This window comes from Lontra canadensis, unplaced genomic scaffold (genome assembly GCF_010015895.1).
Source record: "Lontra canadensis isolate GAN:19392208 unplaced genomic scaffold, GSC_riverotter_1.0 scaffold1, whole genome shotgun sequence".
Lineage (NCBI taxonomy): Eukaryota > Metazoa > Chordata > Mammalia > Carnivora > Mustelidae > Lontra > Lontra canadensis.
The window spans coordinates 26,508,701-26,518,273 of record NW_022630995.1 but is presented as its reverse complement, the minus strand read 5'-3'; the positions used below and the strand labels follow the sequence as shown (position 1 = coordinate 26,518,273).

At 42.3% G+C, this 9,573-nt stretch overlaps 1 long non-coding RNA gene across 1 annotated transcript; it reads right to left on the bottom strand.

Moving 5' to 3' along the window:
• Positions 1-3,091: 3,091 nt before the first annotated feature.
• LOC116864357 lies at positions 3,092-9,480 on the bottom strand. The gene is made up of 2 exons (XR_004382002.1): positions 9,201-9,480; positions 3,092-3,418 (listed from the first exon to the last, which is right to left on the bottom strand). It is a non-coding gene; the product is annotated as an uncharacterized LOC116864357 (long non-coding RNA).
• Between the last annotated feature and the right edge of the window lie 93 nt (positions 9,481-9,573).

The window sequence follows — 9,573 nt, the reverse complement described above, 5'->3', positions numbered from 1 at the left end:
CTCAATTTTGCTTTTTTTGATGACTGGAACTGTTATTTCATGGCTCTGCCTGCTTTCCATCAGAACATGGCTGTGAAGTTTAAATTAGACCATCTGTTGCATAAGAAATCCCTCACAAACTTTCCCCTTCTCTCTGATTTTGGCTAATGTCAGTAGCTCACTGGTCATGAATGTGTTTAGCTTCTTTCCCAAATGCTAGGACTACTGACTCACATCTCTGTGCTCAGTCCTGCTAGGATCTCTAGGACAAACCTGCATCTTAACCAGGATAACTGTAAATTGTAGCACAAAGCGTTGGGAGTCAGCAGTAAGTCTGTTAACACTTTGGCTCTGGTCCCGGGCTTCTGACTGATTCTCCAGTTCTGGTACCATAGGCCTTACTTCCTACGCTTTGCCTCTTTTTCCTCTGCTTGGAAAGAGCTCCTCTTTTTCTCTCTGGCAAGCACACTCTAGCCATCCTCCTAGAATCCATCCAAATGTCACACACTCTCTAAAGCTTTCCCAGGCTCCCACAGGCAGTTTTTAGCTGGTCTGTCCTTGAACTCTGCTTGTCTTTTGTAGCACATCATTGTATTTTATCTTGTTTACCTGTCTATGTCACCTGAAAGATGGTGAGCTCTATCTTAAGGTCCATGTCTTACTTGTCCTTTTACCTGGAACGCCTAGCATAGCACAAACTTCGTAACATCTTAGAAATCTGCCTGATACCCCAGTTTTTAAGACTAGAAGCCCTGCCTTTGTTTTGCTAACTTCTCTTTGACTTAGGTGGTGAGATACCTGGTAATTGATTTTCTTGATGCCAAATGCCCCTTTGACTATCTGAAAAGTCACCTTCTCTTGGGAGCCCTCACTGCTGACGTCCATCTCTCTGACAGGTCACCTCCCCGTTCGTGTCTGTTGCTATAGTCTGAGCACGCATTATACTCACATAACCCCATCTTTAATGTGGGTCATTTCCAAATGTGTTATCTTTAAGCTTTTTTTAAAATAGTAGGGTCTACTGTACACCTGGGAATGAGTCTTTAATTTCCCTGCCAGTTTTATAATAGGTCATATTATCCCCATTTTAAAAATAAAGAAATCAAGACTCTCAGAGGTTAAAAACCTAAGTTTTCAACTAATATAGAGCCTGGATTGAACCCAGTTTCTTCTGGCTAAAGTTTTTGCTCTTTCTACAACATAACACAGTCTTCAATTCTGCATTTCCTTTTGCTTTTGGAAGTGCAAACCAAGGCTAGAGTACTAGTCAGTTGAGGAAGACAGTTATCCTTCATTGAATAGTGTCCCCCCACCAAAATATATCCAAGTCCTAGTCACCAGTACCTGCGAATGTGATATTACTTAGAAATAGGCTTTTCAAAATAGGGTTTTGAGAACAGGGTTTTAACTTATATAAATAAGTTAAGGATCTCAAGAGAGATCACCCTGGATTTGGGTTAGGCTCTAAATCTCATGACTGGTGTCCTTAAAAGAGAAGGAGAGGACAAAGACACGCAGAGGAGAAGGCAATGTGAAGACAGAGGCAGCGAATGAAGTAATGTTTCTACAAGGCAAGAAATGCCACGATTTGTCACCAGAGGCTAGGAGAGAGGCATGGATCAGCTTCTCCCTCAAAGCTTCCAGAAGGAACCAACCCTAATGATTTTCTGAATTCTAGCCTTCAGAACTCTGAGAAAATAAATTTCTGATGTTTGAAGGGACTATATTTGTTATACTAGCCCTTAGGAAATTAACACACACTTCAAGCCCAACACATCAAAAAACTGGGACTTAAAATCCTTCTCCCCAATCTGCTCTTTGCATGTTCCCATAGTAAATGATACCATCATCCGGCCAGCAACCTTCAGAGTTATTCTATACTCTTTGTGGTGTGACCTTCCTAAAATACAAACCCAATCATGACACTCTTCATCCTGAACTTGAAAATCCTCCAATAACTTTTGCAATGAAAATTCTTTATATTAACGCATAAAGTTCTATATTTTCTGGTCCCCATCTCCCTCTTTTTAGCCTAATTCCTGCCTCTTCCACAAACTATTCCTACACTTCAGCTGTGTGTCTAATTTGCAGTTCTCAACTGTTTGCTTGAATGTATCAAGTTCTTAATGTCTTGGTGCTTTGCAGATGTGGCTATTTCTGTATTTTATCTAGCAATTCTCCTACTTGGCCACCAAAACTCAGCTCAAGGAATCTCTCTTCTGGAAAGCCCTTCTTAATTTTTTTCCTCATCAGCAATTTCTGATTTCTGTGGCCCTCAGTAATTGTTATTGTCCTGATTTGCTATGATGACCCTTTGATACTTAATAATACACGATCTTGTGTTATTTTACTTTTCCTGCATGTATAGCTTGCTCCAGAGTAGACCATAAATTCGTTACAAAACAGAGGCAATGTATTACTCTTAGGGTCTGTGATCAAAGGAACGAGACCGACACAAAGCGAAAGACAAGCAAAGCTTTATTTCGCGACTCCCCTGCGGTGACGCCCCCGACACCCCATGCTATCACTACTCCTCCCCTGCCTCACAGACTAACCTTTATAGAGGTGGTTGAGCCCGGCCCACACACAGGTGGCCAATGAGATTGCAACACACAGGGAAAACTGCACAGTCATGCTCGGTCAGCAATACGGGTGGCCAATTGAATTCCAACTCACCATAGCAAATATATGTGCGCCCCACTGATTGGATGTCTCCATCCAACCTGGCCTGCCCCCATATCCGGGGCCTGCAAGCAAGTTCCTCTGGGAGGGGCAGGGTCAACCCAAGCCCACAAGGAAAGGGCTCCCTCTGGCCAACGAGGCCCTTACATTACTACTTCTATGCTCCTGAACATACTAGGAAGTAAGTAAATAATAGGTACTTAATAACTGATGAATATTGGATTAATTTTCTTCTATTGGGTAAAAAAATATTACTAACATCTGAGTGTCTCTGACATATGTCCACTTTAATGCTCACCATGCATTGCTCCAGAGAAGAACCTTATTAACTCTCAAATCTGTGTCCCGTTAAGTGCTCTTGCTGGGTCCAGCACTCCTCCAAATTTCACCTCTTGGAGCACCAACACAATATAAAAAAGAGACTCAAACATATCATTTTTTCTGTTTATAGCTCTTTGCTGCTTCCCCATTGCCTACAAAGTCATGATCAACTTCTTCAGCCTGCTCTACAAGACTTATCACAGTTGAACCCAGGATTATCTTCACAGTCTTGTCTCTGATTCCCCAAGTTTCCTAAAGCCACCCTGGACTAGCATTCATCATTTCCCTCCTGTCCATGCAATTTCATGCCTCTTCGCTACTGTCCATTCTGTTCCATCATCTCTTCTCTCCCTGGTGAAACTCCTCTCTATCCATCCAGATCTGGCTCTAAATGGCACTCTCTTCTACAACTTCCTTTGATCTTTTCTTCAGGGAGCTGGAGGAGGAAGTAAGGGAAGGGTTGGTTAGTGTTTCCATAGAATTTTATGTTTACTATTGTAACTTGTCACATTGATCTGTGGTTAGGTCTCTTTATTCTGAATAGATTGTGAGATGCTAGGGAGCAGAGACCAAGTCTAATCCTGCCTTATGATTAAGGCAGATGTTTCTGTCACCTAGCAATTCAGTCGATGTTTATCAGATGTGATGAAAAAACCTGTTTCAACACCCTTCATTTTAGGGACTGCCATCATGCAGTCCTAGGTCCTCTCCTGGGATGTTTAAGGAGATCTTACAGTGTAGATCACACTCCATGTACACTGCAACACCTTCAAGTATCCTAAGAGCACCCCTTCGATGGCCATTTTCAGAGCCAAGTATCTGCCATTGCATTTAGCTAGTGAGCTGAAAACATGGAGGGCAGGGATGCCTCAATATTCCATCACAATGGTGATGGAAACCTGGGTTGCGACAGGAGGGGTACCTGTAACTCTCAAAAGTCACACTAAATTGCCCCCCCCTTTCCAGTTGTATTTGCTACAAAAGGTCTATAGTTTGTTTAGGTGCTAAGGTGATACAGTTGTGATATATGAAAATTTTCCTCTTGTTTCTGTCATTTAACCAATAAAGGGCATGAAATACTTTGACAGAAACATTCTGAACTGTTGCTGTGAGCAGGGAATGCTTATTGGCACGACACAGCAGACAGCATCCCTGCTTCTGTGCAGTGGGGGAACCTGCCTTCAGCTCAGATCCCAACCAGTTGGTTCTTTCTTCAAGGGTGGAGGATTTTTTTCTCCCTTTAAAATCATTTAAAATCTTTCCCTGCAATGTAGCAGAAAACAAAAAGGACCCAGTGAAGTTGCTAAAATGAGTACATGGAGTCTCTGACTAGAGAACATGAAGTACATGCACAAATGAGCATTTTGCTCCCCGTGAATGGAGACAGAGCATCCCGGCAAGATCACCAATGAAACTGGGTTTAAAGGAAGCTTCATTCAAGTGGGCGAGAAAAGGTTAAAAGATTTTCTTCAGATGGCACCAGGCCCTACCCTAAAGAAGCAATTGGACAGAATAGCACAGCATACCTGTAAAAGCATCCAGGCCACAGCTGGGCAGAACATTCTTTCAGCCACACTGGCTAAGGGTGGGGGGGTGGGCAACTGTCCTTAGTGAGGAACTGAAAATGATGACGAGGATGCCACTGTATATCCTTGCATGTGTTTATGCTTAGTGCAGCCTGGAACTCCACACCAACACACCTCTCACTACACTGAGTGGCTTCAGTGAACCTCTCAGTGGCTTCTTAAAATCCCCAGATGAAAATCTCCCCAGTTGAGGGATGCATGTAAACTTTAGAGTTAAGGACTCTACAAGTCAGGACTTTTCCTATTCCATCGAGATGTCTGTCACCTGACACTTCTCTAGAACGAGTGGCTCCTGGCTGGGTGGCAGAATTATGATGCCATCAGAACCGCCAGCTGGCTATCAAAACTTTGCTTTCTTTTGCCTCAACAGGATTATGACATCAGATATAAAGCAGCCAATGGGCTCCTCCCTCCCTCCCTTCTTTCCTTTTTTCTTTCACTTTTTATTAACAGTTTGGTTCAGCAAACTTTTTTTATTTTTTTAAGATTTTATTTATTTGGCAGAGAGAGGGAGAACAAGCAGAGGGAGCTTTACAGAGGGAGAGGGAGAAGCAGACTCCATGCTGAGCAGGGAGCCCAGTGCAGGGCCTGATCCCAGGACCCTGGGATCATGACTAGAGCCAAAGGCAGATGCTTAACCAACTGAGCCACCCAGGCACTTCAAGTTCAACAAGCTTTTAAACCTCTTGTCCCTTTCTTCAAGAAGCTCATACAGGAGGCAGACAAATAAGTTTAATGTCCTGTGATAACTGCAACAGTATCAGCATGTCCAAAAGTGAAAGAAAATAAGCATAAAGAAGAGTGGGGATGAGCTCTGAGAGCCTGGGGGGAGTTGGGAAGATTTTGTCAGTTTCAGCTGGTTTAAATTAATTTAAAGTGCAACTACAAAGAAAACACTTGCTTATTTCCTGGAGGCTAGGTGCATTAGTTATTCTGGCAAGGCTGCAGAATAAATTGTACTCAAGAAAAATGTTCAGCTTTTGGTGATTGACTAATGCTCTCAGAATCAAGACTTGACCTAAACTGAACTGTGAACCAAAAATTGAAAATAAGGTGATGGTTGGGAAATAAATTGAAACAAAGGGCAAGATTTGCTCAATCTGAGCCATAACCAGTATGTTAAAAGAAACAAGCAAGAAGCATTAAAAAGCATTAAAGGATGTCAGAACTGCAAGAGATCTTAGAGCTGATCTAATCTATGTTTTTCATTATGTAGGTGGAAAAAAACTGAAGTTCAGGGTCATTAAAGACCTATGTAAAGTCACAAGAAACCACTGATTGGCAGAGGGTGAGATAAAACAAGAGTGTGCAACATGATCCGACTTTATTCTTTCAACTTTTTCAACATACCACAAAAGAAAAAACTGATTTTCTCTTTTCTTTACAAATAATTGCCAAGTGATTAGATCCTAAAATAATCAAATTGAGACAAAATTAAAGTGCTGTTCAAATAGAGCTTTTACTAATCTGATGTTTTCTTCTATATGTATAAAAAAGTAGGCTTTAAAAATAGAATCTCAACCTTGTTGCCTGCACGCTTGTAATATGAAACATATGGATTCTTCTTTCATCAGCAACACAGACCATTTTGCACTCCAGGCTCCAGCTCTCTCTTAAATTGATTGCTATCTAGCACTCATCAAATCTCTGTGGAGGGGATCATTATGAAGGGTACTTATGAGGATGTCCACTTATTCCTACAGGTATGGAAGTTCTAAGCTTGTATCAGGCAACATCACCAGAGAGCTAAGAAATGGCATGTCAGTTTCTTGGCCCTCTCTTTGATGACATGAGTTCTAGTGTTACCCCCTTGGCATTGATGGAAGCTGACTACAGGAAAAAATCATATCAAGATTGTTTCTATATATATATATATATATATATATTTTAATAGGAGGTCTTAAAGACACCATCATCTGTGTTGTTCTAGGCTCTTTGGAAAAAGATAAACATATTTTGTAATTGGTAGCAGGAAAATGTGTTTCACTCAAAGAAGTGGTATGTATACTTTTAAACTCAAGTAATAATAATCATAAAAGTCATTTTCCTTTCTGTGTTGGCTTACAAACTACAGATTCAATGTTAAATGAAGCTCAATTTCATACATAAGCTTAAATTGGGGGTATACTTGCTTTTTCCACTAAAAAAATATTTCTAATCTAACAATGATATTTTCTACAAGGCTCTTACTGTAAGTTATCTCAGGTCTTCTTTTGGAAGTAGTGGGGAGAAAATAATGAATAAATACATAGAACACTTCCTTTGTTTTGAGTCATTGATGACAATGCTGGTTTGTTATTGATAAACGTGAGGTTCCTGCTATACACAGCACACACTTCGGAGTTCTGGGGACATCAGGAGGTACCGGAAATGACTGTAGGCCATTAGGGTTTTGAATCCAGCTGTGGGACTTGAGCATATGTAGAGATAAACAATATCAGGTAGCAAATTCTAAAGTAATTTCAAAGATCCATTCTATCCTAAGACTCTAAGACTATTACATTAGTAATTTGGACATTTGGTCAAAGCACATTTTGTTTTGAGTCCGCTTAATATTGTTATTTTGGCTAACACTTTTCCTGAAGGTAACTCTTTGGGTAACTCTGCTTCTGAATGAGTTTTCAAAAAAGGAATCAGCGTTCATGGTAGAAATTTGGAAAATCAAAAAAGTGTAAAGGAGCAAACTAAACTAGTGTATAATCACGCTTTGGGTTGATATTGTATAATATAACTCAACGTAGATTATTCAGTGTCCCTGCTTTTTCCCCTTAACTTTATGCAGTGAGAATCCTAGACAACAGATAGTCTTCAGTGACAGGATTTCTATTGTGCAACATTTCACTGAAGGACTTGCTCAACCTTCACCCTGTGGTGGGAGATTAGATTGTTTCCAGCCTTGTTATCTCTACTAAATGTACTGTGATCCACATTGTAGTAATAATGATCAGGCGTTTGTGAAGCACTGTGCCAAGTGCTGTGTTAAGAACGCCATATGAGAGGCGCCTGGGTGGTTCAGTGGGTTAAGCATCTGCCTTCATCTCAGGTCACTATCTCAGGGTCCTGGGATCCAAACCCGCATCGGGCTCTCTGCTTAGCAGGAAGCCTGCTTTCCTCCCACCTCAAGGGCTGCTCTGCCTGCTTGTGATCTCTCTCTGTCAAATCAATAATTGGAATCTTAAAAAAAAAAAAAAAGGAGAATGCCATACTAATTTTTTAGTTTAGTCTCATAATAATCCTGTGATGTAAGAACTATTGTCTCTTGTTTATAGATGGAGTAACCAAGGAGTAGCAGTTACAGAGTCCACAGCAAAGAGGATTTAACCCCTAATCTAACATAAGCAAATATTCCAACTTGTTTTTTATGGATAAGTAAATAGGACTGATCAAAGACTCCAACTGCCTATTGAAATATGCAATTATTGGCTCTCAATTAAAAAATCTGTGGGATTTTTCTCCATTCCCTTCCTTCCTCTTTACACATTTTTTAAAGGAAGAAAGTGTCTAATGAATACTTAGTGGGTTTTTTTATTTTGCTTTTTCTTTTCTTTTACTTTAGTAATTATTACACTACTCTAATAAAATATGTTATGTACCCTTATGGTCCTTATTGTTCCTTTTGTTGTTATTGAGATCTAAATGACACATAATATTATATTAGTTTCGTGTGTACGATGTAATGATTCAGGATTTGCATATGTTGTGAAGTGACCAACACAATAAATCTAGTTAGCATCCATCACTACACATGGTCACAATTTTTTTTTCTTGTGATGAGAACTTCTATAGTTCTTATTTTGTAGCCTACAGAAGATAGTAGCAACGCAGGCTCCAGAAATGAGCCTCTCATTTTCATTGGAGGACAGAAAACCACCATAATTAAGAGAAACAACCTCTGAATATTACCATAGATTACCATATATTAGATAATACTACCATATTTGGAAATGTACAAAGTTCATATATTTTCAAGTTCCTAAAGAAGCGGCACTGAAATAAACTAGCTACCTGGCTCGCTGAGGCCGGGCTCCACTCCTGCTGTTAACGACTAGATAAGAATGATCTGCAATCAGCTCATCATTTGATGCATATAAAATAAGGGCTTCTAAAGTGCTTCATGATGGTTGAAATTGTTTCATTTCTTAAGCAGTTGAAACCATCCCCGTAGCTTCACGCACCCTTTTGAAATAGTGCCAACCGCGGCCTGAACTTTCACCAAGTTTCAGTTAGAGAATGAGACTTGAACGAAACTTCAGAGTGCTCGGTGATTCTAAAACTACACCCAGCCGCTGCCTTCGGCTCAGGTCATGATCTCAGGGTCTTGGGATCGAGCCCCGCATGGGGCTCTCTGCTCAGCAGAGCCTGCCCCCCCCCCCCCCGCCCCCGCCCCCGGGCGCCTGCCTCTCTGCCTACTTGTGATCTCTGTCAAATAAATTTTTAAAAATCTTAAAACAACAACAACAACAACAACACTATATCGAACCTTGTCTAAGCCCGAGGATTAACTCGGGTTTGCGAACGCCCGGGAGCTTCCGATCTCCCGACTTGGGCGCCCACCAACTCCTCGGTGCTGCAAATGAAGCCCTGCAGGTCTGAGAAGTTAACGCATCCAGGGAGGCGCCGTTAGACGCTTACCTACTGCCTAACCCAACTGTCCGTGGAGAAACCACCTTCGCTTTTCCCGGCGAGAGGCCGCGGGATGCCCCCATCCCACAGGGCGGGCGAGTCGCGGTCCTTCAAGGGATGGGGCAGCCGCCCTCGCTGGTCTGCGCCCCTCCCGCCCCAGGCCCCATCCCGAGCGTCAGGGGTCTTGGGCGGCCTCGCCTTCCGCCAGCAGGAGCAGCAGCAGCAGCAGCAGCAGCACGAGCAGGAGCAGGAGCGGCTCCAGGGCGCGCCCGGGCGGGTGCCCGGCCCCGGGGGCGGCGGGTGGCGGCGGCAGCGGGGGCGGGCGGCAGAAGCCGGCGTTGCCAGGGCGCGCGCGGTGAGCGTCCCTAGCAGCCGCCCGCCC